Here is a 26,475-nt window from a genome sequence, read left to right on the forward strand (position 1 = left end):
ACATGAGCTCTACTTCAGAAAAAAGTTTAATTTAAATATATTCACTATTGTAAATGTTATGGCTGTTTGAAAATTGGACCATTTTTATGGAGTTTTTTCGCACTTTACGGGGTTAAGGAGCAACTTTTCGAATATTTTTGCAATTTCTACATATTCTTGATTAAAATACGCGTCGTTTGCTTTTTGGAACATTAAAATCGTCCAATCCGTTCAGAAGTTATGATGTTTTAAACATATGCATGAAATTTCAGTGAAACATATCAATGTATGGTCAGACATTCATATTTTCGGTAATGAATTTTTCTCTCAAAAGTGGGTAGGATTTCGGGGGTATGTTTATTGACCAAAATTGATTGTAATTGACCCCTGGAATCGAAAATAATTTTTTTAACACAATTTGAAATTTTTTAATAACTTTTTAGCAAAACCTCAATCAACAAATTGATATTCTTGATTTTCGTCTTATTATGGCCACTAGAATCTCATTCAAATTTTTTCTAGGGGTAGTTGAACACCCTGTATAATGAAAATTGCATTCCTCGATGAATTTTACAGTGTATACATGTCATATTATATTATTACATTATATTATGTTGGAAATTAAACGATAAAGAGTTACTAGGACTCCTAATAGCAACGGTAAGATATTTTACAGATACAAAAACATTATGTACAATTGAGTTTTACACTATTTTGCACCTTCCACTTTTAGGGGAAGCAGCTTTATAATGTTAATTAATTTCAAATAAAAATTGATGGTTTCGTCGAAGTATTGTTGGTGGACTCGTCGGTAAGGCAAACCTAAAGAAACTTAGTTCAGACGCAGCTAAATTTTGACCACCTTTGTGCTTTGGAGTTTTTAAGTCAAACTTTCAGCAGGGAGCTAACGGTGTTATCAAGGGCTATTCGGTGGCGGATGTAGGAAACGGAAAATTTGTCCAGCCTCAAAGCCTGTGTAAGGTCAAAATCTAGCTACGTCTAAAGCAAAGTTTGCTGGGTCAGCCTTATCGACGAATCTACCGACCATAGCTAGACGAGACGCCAAAATTTTATTTGTGTAAACTTATCGTTGTAGGATCTAACCGTAGAAACGAATTAACAGATTCTTAATTTCATACTTCGTACGAATCGTAAGGTTTGCAATAAATTCTTGGTGATTTTCAATTAATAAATTTGTGATTCAAAAACATAGTGTCGACGTTTCTGCTGAGAGAAGCAGTTTAAAAAATCCTTAAAATTAAATTAATGGACCATAAAACAAAATAAAATTATAATGAAGAAAATTTATAATTGAAATCGATTTCAAAAGATAATTTTAATGAAAGATTGAAGGAGAAATCGCTTTGCTTAATAAATAAATATGTTCGTGCATAGAAAATATGTTTAAGGGCACGCAAGTGGCAAGACAAATGTGTTACGAATTCGGATAAATTGAGAATTCACTGTATCGATCCGGAAGTACTATCGTTTATTTGTAAAACTGTTTAAACACGAAGTAGGTATGTTCGTTCTAACCTGAACTTTTTCTTTGTCTGTTAAAACCGGTGCTCTTACCTAAATTGTAACCAACCGGTGTTTGTAATTTGTACTACACTCGCAAGTGGTACAATTTAGACTAATCCCTTACGTTGTATTTTCAAATGAAACACGGTGGCAATAAATACAAGAAGAAAGTGTTTTATTGCTCGAGTTGCATCGAAAGCAAACGAAAAATAACTTTAAAAGCATTTCACAAATAGCTTGATCAAAGTATCCGAACTTCCTTGAAATATTAATATTTTCTTACGTTTAGAAAATAAAAATAAATAAGCCTTAGTCTTTGATAAAATCAAAACTCATTATTTTTAATTATTTTTAAATTGGTTTCAATCAAATTGTTAAAATTATTTATTATATATAAGTACAATTTAAACAGCCATTTTTTGAATACAATATTTGCATGAATATAAAGAATTGTTCATGTTGTACTAATATTTGTACAGTAAATATTAATTAAGAGCACGGGCATTTTCTTTATAATTTTGAAACTGAATATTTTTAAAAAGACTCCAAATGAAACGTTTGTGAAAACATTAATTGAAAATGCGGGAATTCCAGTTCCAGCTGAAATAGATTTGACATCGTAAATATGGCTGACGTTCGATATAACGCCAGAATATTTGTTTACATCCACATTAACGGAGAAATACGTTCTGGTTTAATGAATCCCGTTTTAAATTTTATAATTGGAATGGAAAAATCTCGAGCAAAGAATATGGAAATATTTCCAGCAAAATGTTCCAAATCTGTTCCAATAATCATGATCCAACTGGAACAGGGGACGATTTTACGTAACAAAGAAATTAGATCAAAATTTGAAGTAAAATTTGTGTAACGAGTCTTCGGTTTCGAGAAAATCGACGTGAAAAATTCATTGACATTAGTAGAAATAGTTTTATTAAAACTATTTTAAACAAATTTTATTATTATTTTATCACTATTACAATACGTGTATCATTTGTTATTAAATTTCCCTAAACACCCATTAGAACATCAGAAATAGTGTTCCTACTGTTATAAATTCAAACTCACTCATATTTCTACCAACATCCATACTCTAAACAAGATCGACAACTTCACAACGATAAAATTTGAGAAAGCTTTCATAAAACCAAGATTAACATAGTAGACATTAACAAATATTCTGATTATACCGATGCTAACTCGATACGTGGTCATTCTGCAAATTATTCAAATTCGACAACTTCATTTCAAATTAACAAACGCTCCGACGAGCTAAATTTTCGTACAATTTTCGTTGGGGAGTAATAACGATTAAGTACCAATCAAAAATATATTTCCCCCGTAAATCTCATTAACGGGATTAATTATTTCAAACGCAACTAAATCTACTTCAGAATCATTCTCTCGAAAAATTATTCCGGGTTTAAAAATAAAATTTAATACCACATGATCAAATATATGCACGTTCGCTCTTTTTTTATTGTTATCGATCGAATGAACGAGCTAGGAGATTCAAAATGATATCGTTAACTTGTGTTCTACAGATTTATTTCCTTGCAAAGATCTGAAGTATAGTCATTATTTTTTAATTATACAAATTCCTGTAATATGGCCCTTAGATTTCTATTATTTAGTAAGGAAATAATTTCTGCAAAAGCAAATCGGAAGTTTAAAAATTTTTAAATATCAAAGATAGCATTGTTCTATAAATTCATCCTCAGCCACACTTCTACCAACATCCACACTCTGAACCAGATTGACAAAATCATTAATTTCGAACCATAGAACGTGGAAAAGCTTTTGTGAAACCAAGATTAATATAGTAAACAATAACAAATATTCTCTGAACTCACATGTCCATTATATCTTTAAAATTTGATCTAATCTTATTGCACCCCTGTAAAAAATTTTAATGGGAGATTCTAGAGACCAAAATACGACGAAAATCAAGAATATCAATTTGTTGATTGGTGCTTCGTTTAAAAGTTATTAACGTTTAAAGCTCCGCTTTGTGAGTGAGAACCACTGTCATGCGTTCGCAGCTGTTCGCAGACTGCAGTTCTACAAACGGAACTTTAAACGTTAATAACTTTTTAACGAAGCCTCAATCAACAAATTAGTATTCTTGATTTTCGTCTTATTTTGGTCTCTAGAATCTCCCATTAAAATTTTTTCCCAGGGGGTGACCAAACACCCTGTATAATTTTGCCCCAGAGTGGAAACTGTTGGAAATTTGTGTTTACATATCACATAATTGTTTTCAGAAGCCAAACATAATTTGAACTATAGAGAACTTGCGTCTAACAGATTTACTCTGTCCCCTAAACACGAGGTTTGTTCACTGTTCACGTAGGCGACATCATTTTCCACAAAAGTTCCACGTCGAAATGTGTATTTTTGTTCGAAAGTATAAAGTGTAAGAATACTATTTCAAAAATACGTCAAATTCGTCCGTTTTGTAACATCTGGCGCACGGATTGCACTCGATGGAACACGGTCCGTAAGTTTTATTTCGCGCCGGATATTCGAGAAGTTGCATCGTCGCAGAGGAACGCGCGTACCGCGGAAAAAGGTTCGAGGGATAGGGTGATATTTTTTATTAGAGGGGCTGATGTATCGCTTCATTTTTATCCGTCCCGGTAGTTGGAGCAATCCGCAAAAACCCCGTATTTTCGCGTGACTGACAAGCAGCGTGTTAAGGAACTCCAATGCGACTGAAACGCGTTGAAATTTTTATAACTTAAAACGAAAGCGCCGCTAGATCGACGATCCAGCGAATCGCCGCCATTGAAACGAATAAGAGTGGTGGTTAAAATTTGATCAAACATTTTAAAACGATCTTGTATATTCATTCGAGTCGAGATATCCAACGAGATTCGCGTTTATCGAGCAGACGTAAACGACAATTATACTTCAACACCCGGGGCGTCTCGCGTGATCCTCCACTTCCATACTAATCAGACTAATTATTATTAACATTAGAACGACTCGAAGGGGTTAAACGACCTATTAGCAACTTCGCGAAAGTAAACTTTCGGGATTGGTAATTGCTATCGGCTGAAAACTTTCCGCCTCTGTTCGTTCGAGTGTTTTCTCAATTACAAATCGATACGAGGCTGCTATTTTAATAATTAAATAGCCCCTGGAAGAAATGAGTATGTTGCAAACGTTCAAACTTCGTTTGAATATACTATTCTAAGTATAGGTTATATAAACCACTATTCAATCCTAAAATAATTTAAATTTAGTGCAAAAATGCAATTGAATTAATTAAAATTTGTATTTAATCCCAGTCATATTATAACTAAATCCTTACTTCTTCTAAATAGTAATTCTAAATACTGCTTAACTGAATTTTCATATTTTAAAATAATGATCTATATTCATTGAAAATATAATATTGTTATGTATAGTAAAGTTTCATAACTTTGCTAAATAATGTATTATCTTCTATAAACTCTCGTATACAAGATCGAATTTGTTGTAAAATGTTATGTTACACTGTGCAGATCAAGCTTAACAATAACATATAGCTTACAAGAACTTTTTCCCCTCGACGACGTCATAATTGCGAGAACATAAAATTTCATTAGTCAGAATTATTAGCAGTAAACGAAAAAAATTACCAGCCTCGGTAAAAACTAGGAAAACTGAAGTTTGGAAATGGAAATTTGCCAAAATGAATTGGTGCAAATACTGGCGATGCACCGAGCAAAATAAAATTAAATTAAATTAGTAGTTTTATGAACTTTACGATTTAATTAATATAACAGAATAAACGAAAAATACATGTGGTAATGCGTAAAATACACAGTCGAATTATTACAAAATCGTCAAAATCTGTGATATGTGTAAAAGAAATGTGGAAAATATTCTGTTTATTTTGGTTTCAATAATACGATCGATTCTAATATCATTCTTTTATTTATTTTTAAGTGTTTATTTATTTCTGTGTTATTACTGTTTTTATCCTGAAGCTTCTAAAAATTTAGAATGCATACAAACGACGAACAATAATAATAATATCTGTATGAATACTTTAACAAACAATGGAACCTGGAAAAAATACTCGAGAAAATGATACGAGTGATTCTTCTAAGTAGACAATCTTTTGAACAATGAACTATTCGAAGTCATAAAAACTTAAAATAATTTTAAAATTTAATTGGGAATATACATTCCATACTACATTATTTAAAATAATTAAAAAGTTAAATACTAGCCAAGTATTCGAATCGCTTGAAAATTCAAACTTTATAAATTATATGGTATAAAACAGAATGTTAGTTATAATATGGTCCTTTGATGTAACTATTATTTCTGTGTCTCGTAATGCACTAGTAATAATTTTATATTGATTCTTGGAATCTAAAATTCACCAGATGTTAAGAGTATTATTACACTTCAATTTAATCCAATTTTTAAATTGAAATTACACATTTCTCAGATAACATTAATAAATATTGCAGCAGGTTCATAGCTGTGACATCTTCTGTGGACTTCAATATTTGACAGCATGTGTCAGTTACACTCTGTACTAGATTTTCATATTTCCCTGGTACGAGAAACACGCGGTGCACTTCATAAATTTCGACAAATATAGTAAAAACACTGAAAACTGAGATACCTTCTTATTACACAAAGAAAGTTTAACGAAATATACATACTTCAAAAGTGTTATTTTTCCAACACTTTTATAATAACGAATTATCTGAATGAAAGGCAGAAAGAAAAATTATATTAACACTAGAACTACCAAACCGGTCAAAATGACCCATTTGTAGTTTCTAATAAAACCTGTAAAAAATTTACTCGACTGAATTTTTGGAAATTTACCGTAATTTTCTATAAAAGAATGAATAAACACTTATTTCCATTGCATTATACATTTCTTCACGCACCTATCGTTTCAATTTCCTTGGTACAAATAAACACACTATAATTGTCGGTAGTAGTGAAACGTCATTAAATAATATAATAAAGAGAAATTGTTATACGATCGAGCACGCCAAACCCAAACTGTCGGAGAAAGGAAGGCTTCCAGAATAATGAAAAAGGATCCGAAAGACGTCGTCGGAAATATCATCACGAAGGAAGTAACACGAAAGTTCATCCTTAAACATTTCGCAGGTTTCTTAGAAATACTAGATGGCACGGAAGTCCAGAACGGCACGGAAGGAAGCCATTTGTAAGCTGAAACAGTCGAAAGAAAAGGATCGAAGGTTCCGAAGGGGTATCAAAATAAAAGCAATCAGACCCCGGGAATGATATTTTATTCTCTGATAAGAGTAAGTTTCGCTCTTTTTCAGCGGCGCGGAAGAGTTTTAATCTCGAGGAAAGCCAAACGTTCGATTCTATTCCAAGAATCGCCAGTGTTATACGCGAGATTCTAGGTGTACCGGTTCCAGGATGAATAAGATCATCCGATATCGGAGAGCCCGTATCTACCAGAAACTAGGCTAGACAAATATGTTTGTCTCGACGTTTTAAAAGATACAATTTCTCGAAAAGTATCCCCTGGCATACGATAGTTGGCAAATGGAAACAGAACGTTCGTTCGATATGATCGCGGACACATACTCGACCGTAATTCCATTAATTATGCGAATCGAACGACCCAGCAACATGTTCGAACGTTTATAGTAAATGATTGCACCCTTTCGACTGACGTTTCTAGGAAAACATTATTCGACACGATATCGTCGAAATCTGATCTATCGAATCTAGTCTCATTTATAAACATTATATTTCACCATTCTGAACGATGATCGTCACTTTGTGAAAAATAATCAGCTCGAAAGTAGTCAAAAAACTAACAACCAAAACACATTTAATATTTTAACATTAATTGTACCAGAAGATGAATTATTATGTAATTCCTGTATCGATTTGCTTACAAAGTCGACAGTTACTGGAGCTTGCGTGACCCAAATTCGCATCCTGGCGAAATTAGGGTTAACGCTTAACATGTTCCCGGCCATTCGGACGAGTATTCCGACTGTTCCTATTTTCGTACCGTTTCATGATTCTTTTAGTAGTTACCCAAAGTGTTCTTTCGACGTTGGGCAAAGTAAACGAATATTACGCGCGTGTAGAGGCCATAAAACCTGAATTGGGATCAAGTCCGGCGACTGTGCTGGCTGTTATATTCCCCGATGTTTCTTTCCGCCATAAGAACCCTTTACGCAAATTATACGAGTGCTTAGGGTCATTATTTTGCCGTGGAATAAAATTCCTGTCTATTACCCGATGGTACGATTTGCTTTCTCGTTGTATTTTCTATGTTTATCCACGCCAAACCGTTCGAAAAACCTCCTTCGTGTCATAACTGTGCCGCCATCGTGTTTGACAGTCGCACAATTCGCTTTGTTAACGTTTCCTCTTCGACAGACCGATGGACGAATGTTCTTCGTTGCGACGCAAATACTCGAAACTTGGATTCGTCGGTTCGATCGGCAGGTGTTCAATTTGTGTCGCTTTTTGTTCGCGTCGACAGCATTTTACGATATTTTAACCAAAGTACCCGGCGGTGGCTTCCTGGCAGCCACACGACTGTTTAAATCAGAAGTTCTTAGAAGAAGAGTGCAAGATCTTCGGGTCACTGATTTTATCGAAACTCCGAAAACTGGTAAATTTCGTCGTTTTATTTACGAAAATGTACCATTCTAGGATCGGATACCGAATAGTTTTCGAGATGTTTGCTATTCAAGCTTCACGAATCGTTCGATGATTGTTGTTGTGGCTTGTTGGTAACGAGCAAACTCTGCGAAGACGTTAAAATAATCGGAATTGTGTGTGTGTGTGTGAGAATGGATTATTGATTTTATTGTGAATGAACTGTGAAGATATTTAGATGGCAATGATGACAATTGGATAAAGAACAGCATTTTTACGAAGAAATGTGTGTTTAATAATAAAATGTAGGATGGTGGCATACGAGTGCAAAGGGTTAAAATTTGTAGGAATTCACTGAAGCAGTGATAGAAATATTAGATCAACCAGTCTTCTATATAATTCAATCTACCCAAATCCTCTGATACTTGTATCGAAGAAATTATGTGATTTGACTGCTGAAAATTTCTACCCATTTTGTTTATTTTTGTCTTGATTATTAAATCAAGTTGAATGCTAAACGGTTGTTGTCTCGCTACATGAAAAATTCTCTCGTGTGTGTTTCCAATTAATTGATGTAACAAAGGTTCCAGAGTAGTCTAACCGGAGGAAATATCAGGGCATCCGATTTCGGTAGAGATCCACCAGCAATTCCAAACCTTTGGCCGGAAGTATGCGTTGCAGTATCTCCGAGGAGGACTGGGAACTCTCGGTCAGAGCAGTTATAATGTTCCTGGAGTGTTCGTAACTCAATGAGTGCGTCTGGAGTTAATATTCGCATGACTCCATCACCGTCAAAGCTGGCGAAACGAGGGTTGTAAGGGCTGGTGATGTCTGTACGATCGTTTGATCAAGTAAACTTTGCCTGAATGAAAAAGTTTGCCGACCAAGGATTTCAGGAACGAAAAGAATCATTGAGAGTCGCGCCTCTTTTGGTCGTCTGGTCAAGAAAATTTCTGCTCGAGGAGTATCAAGACTTCAGAACCCCCGGAATACCAATTTTTCCTCTCTGATGGATGAGTGGACGCTAACCAATGAAGATTTAATTAACCTTCTCAAATATTAAAGGCAAAATTACTCGTATGTTGTCAATTATTTTAGTCAAACAGTTGTCTCATCCGGAATTAAAGTAATACTGTGTCTACGAATGTGCAAGGTGAAAAAGATTACAAAATTTTCTTACAATTTTCAAAATATTAGCTTTTCTTTCCTAAACCTCAATCTTAAAATAGATACTTTTTCTAGATAAAAATTAGTTTCCTTTGTTCGTCAAGATTTAAGGTTTTTCGCATATTTCATAACGCGAGAAATTTGATGTGTTTTAGATTAATACTGTGAACGTTCTAGAAGAAATTTATAACTTTTTTATAATGGCGGTTACTCGTGTTTAACAAAATGGTAGATGATCTGGTGAAGTTGGGTCACTTATAACCCATAATAAAAATAGCTATAACTTTCGATGGGCATGTGGCGTCGCCTCCCATGCTCGCCACCAGAGGGATCGCGCTCTCACAAGCGCTCGACTGACCCCTCGGTTGCTATATACAGGGTGTTCGGCTACCCCTGGGAAAAATTTTAATGGGAGATTCTAGAGGCCAAAATAAGACGAAAATCAAGAATACCAATTTGTTGATGGAGGCTTTGTTAAAAAGTTATTAACATTTAAAATTCCGCCCGTACAGAATTGTTTTCCCGAAAATGCGCAAAATTTCGGGGGTATGCGAATTCACCAAACATGATTGTAATTGAACCCCGGAACTAAAAATAATTTTTTCAGAACGATTCGTAATTTTTTTTTTCGCCGAAAAATTTCAGTACTTTCCCCCTGTCCACTTTTTTTAAAGAATCATTTTTGATTTTTAATAAATTTGTTTGACGCTGTACGGAAATTTTGTTTAATACTTTTTTGTAGGCATCCATGAGCTCTACTTCAGAAAAAAGTTTAATTTAAATATATTCACTATTGTAAATGTTATGGCTGTTTGAAAATTGGTCCATTTTTATGGAGTTTTTTCGCACTTTACGGGGTTAAGGAGCAACTTTTCGAATATTTTTGCAATTTCTACATATTCTTGATTAAAATACGCGTCGTTTGCTTTTTGGAACATTAAAATCGTCCAATCCGTTCAGAAGTTATGATGTTTTAAACATATGCATGAAATTTCAGTGAAACATATCAATGTATGGTCAGACATTATATTTTCGGTAAGGAATTTTTTTCTTGAAAGTGGGTAGGATTTCGGGGGTTTTTCTATTGACCAAAATTGATTGTAATTGACCCCTGCATCCAAAAATAATTTTTTTAGAACAATTCGAAATTTTTTAATTTTGTCGAAAAATTTCACACCTTCTCGAATTTATTCCTAGAAAGTGGGTAGGATTTCGGAGGTATGTCTATTCACCGAAAATGATTGTAATTGACCACCGCAACCGAACAATTTTTTTTTCACCGAAAAATTTCAGCATCTACCGGATTTTTTTTCTCGAAAGTGGATAGGATTTCGGAGGTATGTGTAATGACCAAAAATAATTGTAATTAACCACCGCAACCGAAAATAATTTTTCCAGAACGATTTGAAATTTTTGAATTACTTACCTTATTATTTACATTAGGTCAAAGATCACCTTACAAAAACTCAAACTGTGATATTTTCTTCAATATTCTTTTACGAACATATGTTGCTTTGAAATGCGGACATATGCATGCTAGTTGCAACAAATGACAATCGCAATCGATTGCATTCATCGCCAATTTTGCAATAATTGCTTCAATATTGCGGTGTTCCAAATTAGAAACGTATTCCATATTAGGGCAACCAACCCTAAATTTCCCCAGCTATGGTCTTTTAAATTAAGAATTCTTCCGTTAGTAAATCGAGGCTGAAAATAAATCCCTGATAGCGGAGAAATCACGTATGCATCGGGAACCTTGTGTTTAAGCGCCTCGACAGAGATCGATCAACCGTTCCCGGATCAAACCAATATACATTTGTTTGTCTCGGGACACCGTTGCAAACGGTTCACGCTTATCGGGTAAGATTCCCCGATGTGAATGCAAACCGAAGTCCCCAGCGCGATGCCGTGCGTCGCATTCGCGTTCCCTCCGCTCCCCATCGAGGTCGTGCATTCGCGAGCCCACCCAATTACTAGGATACAGATCGTTAGCGATTTCCAAAGAGGCTCCGGGGGTTGTACAATGCGAGAGCCTCCCCCCGACCTCGACGACTTTCCCCTTTCGATCCACTTTTTACCGCGGAAAACCGCTTACGACGGGTTCCGATGTAACAAATCGCGCATACGCAACGCGGCCGTTTCGACCCCGCGTCGCGCCAGCGCCGGCGGAATTACTCGTCGAAACTGGAACGGAAGCCCGCAAAATATGAGATATAAAAGTGGTAAGTGAAGAGTTACATAAAAGGTCGGTGCAAACGACTGGGGAACGTACGCGTCAAAGGCGACCGTACTTGCTTTGATTCCGACTACCGGTAACGATGTTGCAAACACACGCTCGCCTTCATAAAACTCTTGTCGCCGACGTCGACGCGCGGAACCAATAAACACGGGCCGCGGTTCACTCGACCATTTTTCCCCCGGCCACTCGAAATCCGCTTCGATCGATGGTAACGATCTCTGCCCGTTTACGTCCCGCCCGACTCTAACGCTCGTATGTGAAACAATCACGAAACAATCCCAAACGTCAGCTAATTCCGGAATAATCGAACGACGACTTCTTTGTGTTTCTGGCTGCGATTAATTCGTGTGGCCATCGAGAATATTGCGTCGTAATTTCTTTATTTACGGTGGAACCTTCGTTGTATGAATTTATTGGAAAAACACAAGTGCGATCGTATGAGAGAATTTTTCATGTAATAGAACGACAAGCGTTGAGCACTCAACTTGATTTAATAACGAAGGGGGAACGAAGTAAAATTAGTAGAAATTGTACAAAAGCAGAAAGAAACAGTATTTTACAATATTTCTTCTTTCGTTTTAATGAGATCGAGGAAATCATATGGATCACTCAAATTTTTTTGTAAAGTCTACGGTATTGCATTACTTTTGGGCTTGGAAGCATCGAAGGTCAGTTTCCAAGGCTTGAAATGCTTTGAAACAAACTGAAAATAGTGCCTTCGTCACTGCTATCACTGATTTCACTTCTTAGTAAGATTTAGATTATAATTTCGACTTTCTTTTCGTCCAAATAATTTTTGACACTGAAACATGTATAAATAAATCTTACAAAGACTGCAAAAGGTGTTATAGTTTATTGGCAGAAAATTTCTCTAATTTCTAAATGACAATAATAATAATAACCATATAGTTATTAATCCCCTGTTAAAAAAAAAAGTTTCTCGTGTTTATAAACCGAATCCAAAATTGCTTAATCCCCAAACATTTCTGTACAATTAATTTTAATTCTCTATGCACAGTGAAAAGAATATTTCAACTAAAACTAAAATTTAAGAATTCTAGTATGAAACAGTACAAAATAAGAAATTATTCGTAATTCAATGGTCCCTCAAAGACGTAAAAAGCGACACCAAGCAGCAAAGGAGAACTATCCCCGTGCAAGACTCTTTATTTGAAATATAATATTACCATTTAATCTGAAACACTATGCTCTAACGTTAACAATTTAAACGGAAACAGAGGCGTAGCCTGCTCACACTTTTGCCTCCCTGCAATCCGATATTTCTTGCCGTTAAATCACGCCGTAGCGTTTTTATTCAGGAACCGAGCGAACCATAATATTGTTCGTTGCCACGGATCCCTGGTTCGTTCCAGTCGTTGACTCGCGCAGCTGCAATTCGCGCCAAACAAACTGATCTTTCTACACGCTCCAAGATCACGTTGTTGTCGTTAATTTACGAAATTTCGTAATATTTCGATCGAAATTCCGCCGGGGGGACGAGCAAGAAACAGTACCGGGGCGCACCGCGATATGACTGCTCAGATATAATTAGATTTACATCGCTCAGGCTCGTCCCCGCTTGAACGGATTCCAAATATTCCTGTAAATTACGGGCAAAAAGACGGCTCTGCGACCCAGTTCAACCCCATGATTCTGTTCTCCATCGTAACCCCTTTTTCGAAACGTACAGCGGGCCATAACGGCGGTAAAAGAAAAAAAAGTGGGGGAAAAAAATGGCCAACCGCAACGACACGCATTCATAAACGCGAAACTTTCGAGCATCGCAATCGGGATAAAAGCTTCAAAGAACGGCAACTGCTGTCACGCGGAGCAATGGAACGCGGATTATCAGAGCACCGTTTAACAAAAATACCCATTACCGTAATACCCGTTGCACGAAATGGCAATTCGACATAATGGGAGGCACGTGATGGCGAAAAAAAAAGTACGAAAAGTGAAAACGTCGTCGTGCTTATTACTTAGCGTCGATGGGAGGCTCGCAGTTGGGGGAGGGGGAAAAAGGCTGTAGTTTCTGAAATTAACCGTCTCGTGGAAAACTGCTAGCCGATGAAATGCGTAGATCTTTCTGTACAATCACGTGGGTGGTCGTAGTCGTTCGAAACAACCGAAATTCGATGCTTCGATTTTTTTTTGGCGATTATTTGTTAGTTATGGTGGTAAATTCATTACGAACATTATTCACGATCTATTAGAGCACGTATATAATTTGTTTTTATTTTTTTAATAATAATTAGCGTATATAGAATATATTACAGGTGAATATGTCCCATTAAAAATATAGGATTCAATAAATAAGAGTAATTGTTTTCTTTGTTGAAATTTATCTGCTGCTTAACAAATGCTTAACTTATTTAAAAAAAAATAAATTATATGTCTGTTCTAATGAAATACGAAAAGTTTAAAAAAATGATCTATAACAGGCTGAATAGTCAGAAAAAAGAATTTCCTTTCTTCCTTCATTGAAGGATGAGAAGGATGTTTCATATTTTGAATTTTAATTAAATATTTTCTATATTCTACCTGTTATTTAAAAGAATCAAATTGTATATGTCTTCCAGCAGAATGTGGAAACGTGTGAAGAGTACTCGTAATGAGTTTAAAATCGAAGCTGGTAATTGTATTTATTCACACTTCTTCTGTGCTTTGACAATTGCATTGGATCGGTCCACAATTATTTGGAGATTTGTCACTGGATGACGTTTCATTGTTTTCATTTAATATCTACTTAGCCTGTATTTCACTTATTGACACATGCTGATTGGTGATTCATCGCCAATTACTTTCGAAACAGTATTTCTAATAGGAAAATTTTAATGTCTATGTTCATATAAACGAAAAACATATGATTATTGCTTCAATGCATTTTACATTTATAAAATCAGTTGAAAATGTATGGTGTAATCTATGTATAAGAAAAGTTCATATAGAATACATCACCAATTTTCAAGTGATTACTATTATAATTATAACTGATTATACAGACGTGTATCCACTATGGTATTTGCATTTTGCAATATTAAATGTAGTTGACAATTAATTATTTTGTTTTAAAAGCCATGTAAACGCAAAAGAATTCAAATATTCCTCAAATGCACTGTAAAATAAAAAGTGTTGACTGGCTAAAAGAAATTTGGAAAACACTGACCCAAATAGCTATACAATGCAGTACAAAAATTCTGAAATTATCACATTTGAAGAATCTTGGCATGAAAAATAAATACAAATGTTTCGCTTTTCCACAATTTGAGTTTCGCCTTGAAATTCGTTACGAAATAAAAATAAATTGTTAAATGCTCGATTGCTTATGACAAGAAACAAATAATTTGTAACAATGTTCAAGGAAAATAATACCGAATCGAGCAAGGTGATTCATCGATGACCACCTCAAAACCGAATCTCCACCGAGGAAGGTTTTCAAGATATATGCGTATAATGGCATTCGAAAGGTATTATTTATTACGAGCTTTTACCACACAATCAGACCATTAATTCGGAGAAACATACCCTCTCGATCGAACGAACCGAAGACGATAATCGAAGGAAAGCATCGGGAATTAATCAAGAGAAAAGGTGCAGTGTTTTACCATCACAATCCCAGGCCACACGTATCTTTGATGACACGGCAGAAATGATGGGAGTTGAATTGGTACGTAATCAATTATCCAGCATATTTTCCTGACCTGCTATCGTCAGGTTTCTACTTACGGTTTTTACAATATTCCGTTAATGGAAAAATTTTCCATTCTCTGGACAGCTGTAATACATATCTGTCGTGCATTTTTACCGATAAAGAACATAGTTTGCTCCATGGACGACAAAAAGAAACAGTGAAATAAAATTTTAGTACATTGAATAAATTTCTTTCGTTTGTCATTTAAAAACCCTCGAAGACTCGATCAATTTTACAAAAAATATCACCGTTAGATTTCCTCCGAGTGGTCATTCTAATTTGAAAATATTTTCTGACGTTATTGGAACAGAGTACAAATATCAATTTCTTTTTATGAGAAATAAACAGTCGCTTAATAGTAACATACCGATTTTTAAAAACTTTTACTATACTATATTCTATACTCAAATATGTACTCTATACTCTACACTACACTCTAAAAGAAAATAATTGAATCAAAAATTGAAAAATCGCGTCGAACGAAACTAAGATATCTTTGAGTCGAAAATTGATTAAAAAATTATTAAAATCACTATCAATCCGATTATTAGCAATTCTAGAAACTAAAGGACAGTACCATCGCTAAATTCAATAAAAAATAGTTTTTCACGTGAATTTCATAATCCTAGTGCTAATAAAGCGTACATATCGGTTGCCCTCTTCAACTTATCGAACATATCCGAGTACCGTTTGGCCATTTAATCCTGGGGGCACCTTGTACAAGGCAGCTGCGTCTACGAGTTGAACAGTCATGGCTTCAATCGACCAAGCGTATCCGCAGGCTATCGCCTACTACGAGTACCTGTGCAAAGTCGTTCAGCAACGACCGCCGCAACCAATATGTGCGCCGCATTCAACAACGTCGTTCGCCATTTCACTGTGTCCCGTTCCGACGCTTACTTGTTCGCCCACATAACGACGACGATTCACTGGGCGTTTCCTTCGAAACGTAACCGAACTCGCGAATCGACAATATCGTGGTCGTGTATGAACCGCGCGGTTTTTTAAATAAAATCTCGAGATTACAGTGGCCAAGATTGACCGTCGTTCAACCACGACCGTCACTCGCGAAATTGACCCCTTGTCGTATAATATCTAGTCTGGTTACAAGTTCTCAATGTCAAGCTTCAGAATCATAAAACTAGACACTTGTCATCAAGTCTTATTGCAACACTAGAACCACAATTATGGTGAATTTACTTGTATCGAAGAAATTAAAACGATAGATACTTGTAGAGACCACGCAATGGAAATAAATGTTCGTTCATACTCTTATAGAACATCACGGTGAATTTGCAAAAATCCAGTCGAGTCAATTTTTTACAATTTTTATTAGAAATTAGGAATGATAAAGAAATCTATTCTTTTTCAATATTGTTAAATAAAACTTTTCCTTCATATAGTAAATATCCCAGAACTGTCTTCTTGCACGAACAAATTTAAACAAAATTAGGTAGTATACGGTTGAAAAATTATTTGAAATTAAATCATACGCCAGGGAGTTAATATTGAACGATTAGTTTGAGAATTTGATTGCAACGTTTCGAATAGTTGAGATTGTAACTTGGACGAGACGTAGTCTATCGCGTTCCACGCACAACTGTGGTGTTCCAAGTCCTTTTGAAGACCTTTTCGTGGCACAGATTTCGCTAACTACCTGTCTAGTTGTCGACACGATTGGGCAGAAAATTTACGCGAACGCTATATTAAATTATGTTATCTGTTTTATGTTACTTTGGAAACTATTAATAAAATTGTCTTCTGTCTATTTCAGAATGTCTTCTTAAGATCATTTCATGCACGATAAATCCCGCCACGAATTTTGAAAGTATTCTACAATGACAAGTAGTTCCTCTAGTATTTCTTAGCAAGAAACTATAAAACCTACATTTAAGGGTGTACTTATACGCGTTTTGGTAATGGTTGCAATTTTTTTCATTCAAAAAGAGTAAGAATTATGGGTGCTACGTGCCCTCGACCGTGGTTGTTGAAAAAAAACGTCGTCGCACCTAAAGCTAGTCTACGCGAGAAGATTCTCCGCCGTTGCTGATGGGATTCCCAGAGAATACTCTGCTGCTCGCGCGCTCCTAACTGATGCCAACGTGACAGCCGTCGCGTACACTGCACAACTCCTAAAGTTGGCCAAGGCAATCCGCGAAAAGCGATCGTGTCTGTCTCCTCCACAACAACGCCCGTTCCATAGTCGCGAAGATGACTCGCCCCGGCCATTTTGACCCTGGAAGTTGTTCCTCGTGCTTCATATTCGTCTGACCTTACCCCCCCATCAAATTCCACTTACTAAAGTTAGCCTCCAACCTAAATTATGTTTGGCTTTTGAAGAAACTATCACCAAATGTACATCAATAACGAGACATAAACTAAATTACAATAGACACGAATTGTCAATTGTACTCACCATAGTATGGAATGTTGTAAAATAATTGTATATTGTTTGTTTGCATACTATTGATTAAAATCCACCATATACATATAGACAATAGGATTAAATAAAAAATATAAATAATGAGTGATTTTTTAGTCATGCTTGCTGGAAGAGGGTTAATCTTTGATCTGGCGATATTTGAATTACAAAGAATATTTAAATAAATATTTTCAAGCGAAGAATTACATTTTAAACCACCCGAATCGATAAAAATAAAAACTCACGATTTAATAATTTCATTTTCAATTTTCCATGAGAATTTGTATTAATCTTAATACTTCGAACGGTCCACGAAATTCGTTAGCCTAAAAGAAAAGTTTTGGCAAGAGAGAAAGATTAAGAACCACTTATCATCGATTTAGAAAGGTTGTTCGTATTTTTGTGTATATTAAATGTACTTATATCGTTAAGTAAGAAGGTACAGTTCCAAGGAACGACGAAAGCTTTTGGTTGACGGCTCTTTAGGATGGTCTGGCGAATGCTGATTTGCAAGAAGCTTCTTAAAGAGCCAATAGGTTTACCGGGGAACGGGAAGAGAGGGTTGGGAAATCCGATAGCTCTGTGCAAGTAGAGTCGTGGCGTAACGTTACAAAGGACTTCGGCAACAGATGTTTCAAACGCGTTTACAAATTAATTGAAGACGCGCGGAGGAACGGTTCGATTACGGACATAATCCAAATTAGATGTGTGAGGGTGAGAATTACGGGATTTGGGGCAACTCTGCACGCCTGTAAGCTGTGATTTACAAGGCGTGATCTTCAACTTGGACATTCAAAAAATTCTAAACTAACTCCTTGACGTATGATTTACTTCACCGATGAATTGATTGCAACTAAATTTGATAGATCTAGATTCAACCGCTGAGATTTATTAATTATTATGTTGATTTTAATTAAATCTATTAAAAAATTAACCTTGCACCGTATGCAAGATGGCGAACTAACAAAATCAAAATGGTGCATCCGCTTGTATTATAGTGGCGCCCTCACCGATCGACTAGGTGGCGCTCTCGATCTACAATCTACTTCAATAAAATGTAATTATAAATAAAAAATATTTATACAGAATCTATCTGGCCCAATTTGTACCATGAACTACGACTCAATCTGTATGTGTATGATTTAGGTAAATATTCTAACGAAATATAAGCTAGATTCTAAACAATAAACGGTTCAAATCAACGAAGGGTATAGAAGATCCTAACTTGCAGAAATGAAAAATCTTTTTGACATTCATATGATCCTAATTTAATTTAATAATTTAATTATAAGATAAGTTATTATATTGTTATATATTTTCCATTAAACCAATTTGTAAAAATCATTGAAATTACGTTTGTAAAAATGAAAAATTGTCTATTCTGTATAAGACGATCTTAGTATACGTTTATAAAAAAATCGTTTCCTCAAATAAATATAATTTTTCTAAAATTTCTTTAATTACCACTTCTCTCTGAAGGCTTTATATCATAAATATAAATCACTAAATCGTTTCTCATTACTTACTGTATCCCGTTAAGTAAAATGTTTCAAGTTAAGTAAACACATCGTGTTAAATTCCAGATTTGATACTGTCCGTGCTCCATAAACAATAATAGATATAACAATTGATATTCGTGCCGGTAGCATCGTAAAATATCTTGAAATTGAAATGACTCTTCGGAGAATACGTGTATGCTTTTTTCATGAGTTCAATAGATTACCGTTTTCTGATAAATTTCCTTCGAGGATTGAACGAGTCCAAGGCAAAAAGTTATTGCGATTTCCCAGACGTGTTACGTCAAAAGTGTTTATAACGTTGAGTTTCAACGAACAACGAGAGGCCAACTCCGCTTCGGGTTATCGCAGAACCACATGCGACGACACGAACCTTTAAAAAATTGAAGCAATTGAACTACGAACTAGTTCTGTAGTTCTCCCTCGTCCGCCTTACTTACGGACAAACGATTTAAAAGTCCGGGGAAAGTTTCGACCGGGTGGGGCCGACTGGTTCATCAGGAAAATGTGAAAAATACATTTAAAGACTTCCCTCGAAAATTGGATTTGTTGTTAGGCAGGCATTTCTGCGTTGAAACTTTTAATTTTGTTATTTCTTAGCGGGCGAAATTACCATCGACTTAATTCGGAATTAAATATTTCGGTCTCATAATCTTTGTAATATACGATTTGTAATATTATGAACGTCTCTGCGCGTTGTAAAACATGCAAGTGACGACAGGAAATTTAATTATCTTGTATAGTGAAAAATGCACGCGGTATTATTTAGTTTTATATCAGCGTTGCTTTGTACGGACGCGTGGGCTCGCGAGAGGTGAAAATAATAACAATTCGGGGGAAAAATTTCAGTCGCGTCGCGGAAAGCTCGCGAAAATTAACCGGCGAATTTCGATAAAATATTGCGCGGAAAATGTGATTTCCAATATAACATTCGCGATTTTAAAAGACTTTAAAAACTATTTATAACGATACTCGAAGTATTCGTATTCGCTGAATATCCTTTAAGTATCTCGAAATCCTGACGTCTCGTTAATAATTTTCTACAGAGATATTCAATTAACAAGAATAACATCGAGAAGCTGATCAAAGATTCGTTGCTATTCTTTGTTACATAATCGTATTAAAAGCAGATTCTTTTAATTTGTTAATTTTTTAATCCTCTCAAGCTATTTTCTTTGGATCCCCATTCTTCTTTTAATTCAGTACTACGAAATTAATCTTAATCTCATTACACGATAATTATGCTTCTGTTTAAAATAAAAACTGGAAACATCCTGTAAATTTAAAATGAAAATCTTAATCCACAGAAGCTTATCGATAATATGAATAACTGTTTATTTTAATATTTCAATATTGTAAAATCAAATAATTAAAAAATGTGTTTTATGAGTTCGACCTGAAAGTTCCTTCCACAATGTGTGCAGAAATAATTTCATTATAAGGATTAATCTCTGACACAGATGGACAATATTCTCATTTAAATAACAATATCCATCAACGAATAAAAGATAAGAGTTTCAATTCTTTATTGGTTGAAGAAAGATGAAAATTTAAATTATAGAATATTATATTTTACATTGGACGAGCAAAAACTTATTTGATCGAGTATCCAATCGGATAATCGTTCCGAATAATTCGTCATACGTTTGATTTTATTCGTTATCCATTATTCGAATAAAATTTTTGCCCATCTCTGATATTTGGAAGCCCTCCAGCTGGCGTAGGGCCTTGTCTACCCTCTAAAGCCCATAGTTTAATCCGACCCTGCCTATAGAAACGAGACACGAAATAATTCGTGAACTGAAATGCTTTAATTACCTTAACAACATTTTTATTAACAGTTTTCGAAACATTCATGCCATTAGAAAAAGGAATTATGGAAGATAATCGTTGGTATTAAAAAAGGGTTAATTCCAAGCAATGGAATATGAAGAAAAACTGTGATTTGAAGAAACTATAGAAAAACTCCTTTATTTATATTTTATAGATCTTCTATATTTTTAATATTCATTAATTGTACTGAGTATAAAGACTTGAATTTAAGTTAGATTTTTCCAGGGTATAGTATAATAACAAGATTCTATCATGGTAAATGCATTTATAATAAACAAATGAATTTAAAAAATACTGAAAAATTGAATACATCTTCCTTAAAAGCACCAGCATATGAAATTTTAGGAAAATCCTCCATTTGTATTAAAATATACACAGATCTGTTATAAATAATAGAATAGGATACACGCAACCAAACATACATCAAAACTAGAATACATTATGGTACATTGGAACAGTCGAAATTACCGCTATACAATAAACAATAAAAGTCGTCTATAATGGCTCTAACGAGAAATATCATTGCCACCGACTGCATCAGTGCAATTCGTATGATAATTGATGAAACGAATTGTGATGATCAAATTCCAGATATCCTAGAAACAAATCATTGTACAATTGAAACATGGGTTCAATCGCACTTGGGCATTATTAGGAAACAATGAACGAATCTATCTATTGAAGAAGTCTTCCAATCAGCCATTATAAACAAAACTATTGAATCTGATGTGAAGTCAACGTTATAATTAAAAAGTGGAGCAAAAGCTTTTCAGGGGGAAAAATTAATATTTTTCATATTTAATTTTCAAAAGAGCTCTCCAACGTTTGGAATATCTGATGCACAAAATGAAATTTTAAATGCTGTATTAAACATTAATTTGGATTTCCAAGAGGTAATTTCAACGATAGTCACGAGATTTACAAGTTAATATTTCTTTTTTTTTAAGAAACAATATTTAATTCATGTTATTTCGAGTAAATTACGATGCAATCTATGTTGCTTCGTTAAAAATAATAACGAATACTCGCTAATGGAGAAATCAAGGAAAAGAGAAATGCGATGACAACTCCAGGAGAGAATTTCAACGATAGTCGCGAGATATATTTGGAATAGGATCTTGATCGGGCACACGAGACCCGCTCATTCATATTTCAACCCAAAGCAAACCCTCCAGTGTGTGATATATGTACACAATACACAAAACAAAAAGGAACTTTCCCTCGACCGCAGAAAATACACCGAATCCCGAGATAAACATTAACCGGAGTCCAGCTCCAAAAAGAAAATTTCAACGATAGTCGCGAAACATTCGAATTAATATTTTTTTTTCGAAAACCTCTTTGCAACAAAGATTTATTTAATTCCTTCCTCGAAACCTTTGCAATTCGAATTGAAAGAAGCTCTAAGAATCGAAATCCACCTCTAAAATTCGAAGATTTGTTAACCCTTTGGGATACGAAACGCCTAGATTCCACATTGTTCCCCAATGGTATTTAATTTATTGTTTGAACCAGCGAAGGGATCATCGTCGATAACTCACGACGAAAGAACACTATTCGTCTCTCGCGGGCAACTGCTAATTTAGCCACTGACTCGAAATAGAACGTTTCATCCGCGGGGCGAAGAATAGCTATTTCCGGGGTTGAGTAATAGCCCCATTTATGCGTTTCTTATCGCTGCAAAGTATTTGCCACTATTTCTCTATTTACCCCGCGTAGGTATCTCGGATCTCGCGCGACTACGTCGATTCCTTCTACGGCATTACGTAGTTCCAGCATGTAATACCCACCCGGTTGAGGCTGGCTGCAACTCACAGTATATCTTAGACATCGATACGACTACACGAGAGCCTTCTCCATTCGCCTTCTACCCGACATAAAGGAGATTTCATATAAAGGACACCAATCTCCAGGGGATAAGTCTAAATGTACATAGACTTCTTTCAGTACGAAGACGTCGCATTCAATTAGAAAGCAGGCTTCTCGCAAAATTGCAAAGGACTTTGCGCGATCCTTCGATGCACGACGGCCGACACCGGGGCCAGTTTCATTATCTCGTTCTCTTTCCGTCCACGGAACACGCAATGAAATTTTCTACGACCGGACCAGGGAGCACGTAGCGACAATAGAAGTAGCGTGCGAATTGTTCGACGTCGACCTTCCTATTGATTTCCACCTGCGTCGATTTAACTCGACCTGCCCTCCTACTACACCCCCGCCCGCTTCTATTCCAGCCACGACCGCACAATTATTGCGTAACGCTGTTGCAGCCTCGACGAAGACAAATAACACGGTAATAACTCCGTGAATATCGCGGTCGCCGCGAAAAACATCACCCCAATTCCGGCGAAGTTTGCGAGTTGGCGAACCGATTGGTTCCGTTGTTGAGTCTCTGGTGGATCGATCTGATTTATGACGCGTTCGATGATTCGCAGGCGCGAAAACTCTGAAGTTGATCTTGAGAGATCCACTAACACGTTCCATTTTGGGGAAAAACATTAAAGGTGCCAGATTATGGGGGGTTTGAAGATGTTTGAATTGGAAGACATTATTAGGAAATAGTGGACGGATCTATCTGTTGAAGAAGTCTTCCATTCTTCCACTATGGGGCCTCAAAAACTTTTGCAAAAACTGTTGGATCGATGGAAAAGCTCTTTGTCTCCTTGTTGAGTCTCTGGTGGATCGATCTGATTTATGACGCGTTCGATGATTCGTAGGCGTGAAGACTCTAAAGTTGATCTTGAGAGATCCACTAACACGTTCCATTTTGGGGAAAAACATTAAAGGTGTCAGATTATGGGGGGTTTGAAGATGTTTGGTCGGACCATTTTAGTGAGAGTCACTTGAACATTATTAGGAAATAGTGGACGAATCTATGTGTTGAAGAAGTCTTCCATTCTTCCACTATGGGGCCTCCAAATCTTTTGCAAAAACTTTCGGATCGATGGAAAAGCTCTTTGTCTCCTTCTGCTTTAGAAGTCAACGTTGTAAGTAAAAGTAAAGCAAATCTTTCTGGGGGAAACTTAATGTTCTTCATATTTCGTTTTCAAAGCAAGCCCTCCAACATGTGATGTATCTAATGAACAAAATAACATTTCAAATTCTGAACTAAACAATAATTTGGGGCTCTAAGAGGAAATTTCAACGGATATATTATAAGTTAGCCTTTCATGTATCGATCTGATTTATGACACTTTTTGTGACCTGAAAACTCAATACTTTCCACTTCAGAAAAAACACTAAAGGTGTCAGATCGTAGATGGTTCGAGGATGTTTGGTTGGACCATTTTAGTGAGAGAATGGAACAATTGTTAAGTTTATATTAAACTGTTAATTTGTTTGGAATATTAGCCATTATTTAGTTCTTTACCAGGGTGGTCCTTCGAACACTTTTCAGTATGGAACTAACAAAACTAATTCTCCAGTTCAGATGTTGAACGACATAATCAGGGCTGGGAAAAATTTGGAATAATTTAATACAAAATAGTAAACGTTGGAATATTTAAGTAAATACTATTTCATTAAATGTTTAAATCACGAGAAAATGCTATTTGCTCCTTGCACTCGAATTCAAATACAGAAAATAAGACATACAAAAAAAACTAAACATATTTCGCAACTGTCACTCGCAATCTTCTATTCAAATAAATATTTCTGAACGTAGACGTTTCATGTTATCGACACAAGTACATGATTCTATGAAAAGTTAAAAGACAAAAACCTCTTATTTGCGATACTATTAGTTGCAAAACCATTATTCCAAACACTATAATGTAAAATATTACCACATCATGAAATACTCATTTCACAATACTATTTCCACACGTAATTGCACACATGGAAAGATAAAAATATTTACATTCTATTTACTATTTCATATTTACTCTTTTCCCACAGCCCTTGCAATAATTCTGTCCAGAATTAATGACTTCCAGTGAGTTTGCAGGAATGATGTATGTCAAATTTTAAGTTACGCAGATTACAATCGCCCAAAGCCAAAAGGTTCTCGTGAAAGATTGCACGAGGTCTGGCAGCCGGGGCGCGAAACGTTCCTCAAATTATCCACCGCTCGAAGACGGTGAAATTTTTACGGTCGCCTCTTCGTCTATCACGGAAGCGCGCCCGGACACTATTCGAGGCGAAGCTATTCGTTTGCCTGTCGTTCGGTACATGTAAACTCACTTTCCGGTTTTTCGACGAGCGATATCACCCGCGACGGCGAAACAGCTTTCAATGCGCGTTGCTTGCAAAACCGTAATATTTTTCTACGCGTACGTGACGATGAACAAACGGCCAGCATCTCGTAAGATTGGATGGGGCGAAACAGGATCGCAGCGAACTTCCCGCTCTGATTTTTCGTTGCGCGAATAACGACGCTTTAATGGCATCCATTGTTGCCCGCGCTACGCTCCCTTTTGTAACCCGTATCTCCCGTTCCAGATTTTAAATCACGATCACGAATTGTTATCGTTCGTTGTATCGCGTAATGTATCTCGATGATATTAATGCCAACGCATACCGACCCTCCCCCGTAACCCTTTCAACCCCTTTTCCAACCCCCTCCTACAGTCGCTATCGCGCCCGTCGAGCTAATTGCGCGTGACACGGAATGTTTACCGACAAAACATATAGCCGGGCATCGAAGTTGTGAAAACGGGGCTTAATGAAATGGTACGCTACACACTTTCCGCCCTGATAAATAAAACTTTTGTTGCCGCTTCGTATTTATGAGACAACAGGACACTTGTGCATTACGGTACTTCGTTACGATGCATTAATTTATAACGAACCATTCTTGTCTTACTCCCTCTCTCCACTGTTTTGTCAACTGCAGCGCGCCAACAACGTTGTTCAAAATGAACAGTTTCTTTTAAGGGAAATATATTTCAATGCATTTATTTCAAAATATTTTTCTTCATATTATTATGCTATTCGTAAAATTTAGAAGCTCTTCACAGGGTAAAGTCTTGTCTTACCCCCTCTTTTCTTTGTTCTGTCAACTACAGGGCGTCAACGATGCAAAAAGTTATTTAAAATAGACAGTTTCTTTTAAGGGAAATATATTTCAATCCAGTTACTTCAAAATATTTTTCCTCGTATTATTATAGCATTCTTAAAATACTGAAGTTCGCGACAACGTAATTAGAAGCTCTTCACAGGGTAAATTTTAAGTAAATTACGTTAATTAGATTTTGCAAACTGAAAGTAGAACTCAGAACTAGGTGAAAAAATACATCCAGATTTCAAAATGCCAAGTAAAATCACGGAGCTTCATCCCTCGATAACCACGTGCGATATTTATTATTGACAGAAGGGTTGAACGCGTTCCCTCGAAGCCATAATTCAGCCAAAAATCCAACGAACGGATTGCGTGATCGGTTAAATCTGAACAGAAGCTAACGCAATATTGGCAAGACATCCTCGGTTAACAAAGTAAAACACAAACACTTTGCTTCATAACTTTCAAACTTCTCGGGCTAAACGA

General features: G+C 35.8%; 1 protein-coding gene across 1 annotated transcript in view; it reads right to left on the minus strand.

The window, feature by feature from the left end:
- LOC122403335 overlaps nucleotides 1-26,475 on the minus strand; it is a 101,980-nt gene that overhangs the window by 45,425 nt on the left and 30,080 nt on the right. The window lies entirely within an intron of this gene.

Source organism: Colletes gigas, unplaced genomic scaffold (genome assembly GCF_013123115.1).
Source record: "Colletes gigas isolate AHSC1104 unplaced genomic scaffold, ASM1312311v1 Colletes_gigas_Sc00049, whole genome shotgun sequence".
Classification (NCBI taxonomy): domain Eukaryota; kingdom Metazoa; phylum Arthropoda; class Insecta; order Hymenoptera; family Colletidae; genus Colletes; species Colletes gigas.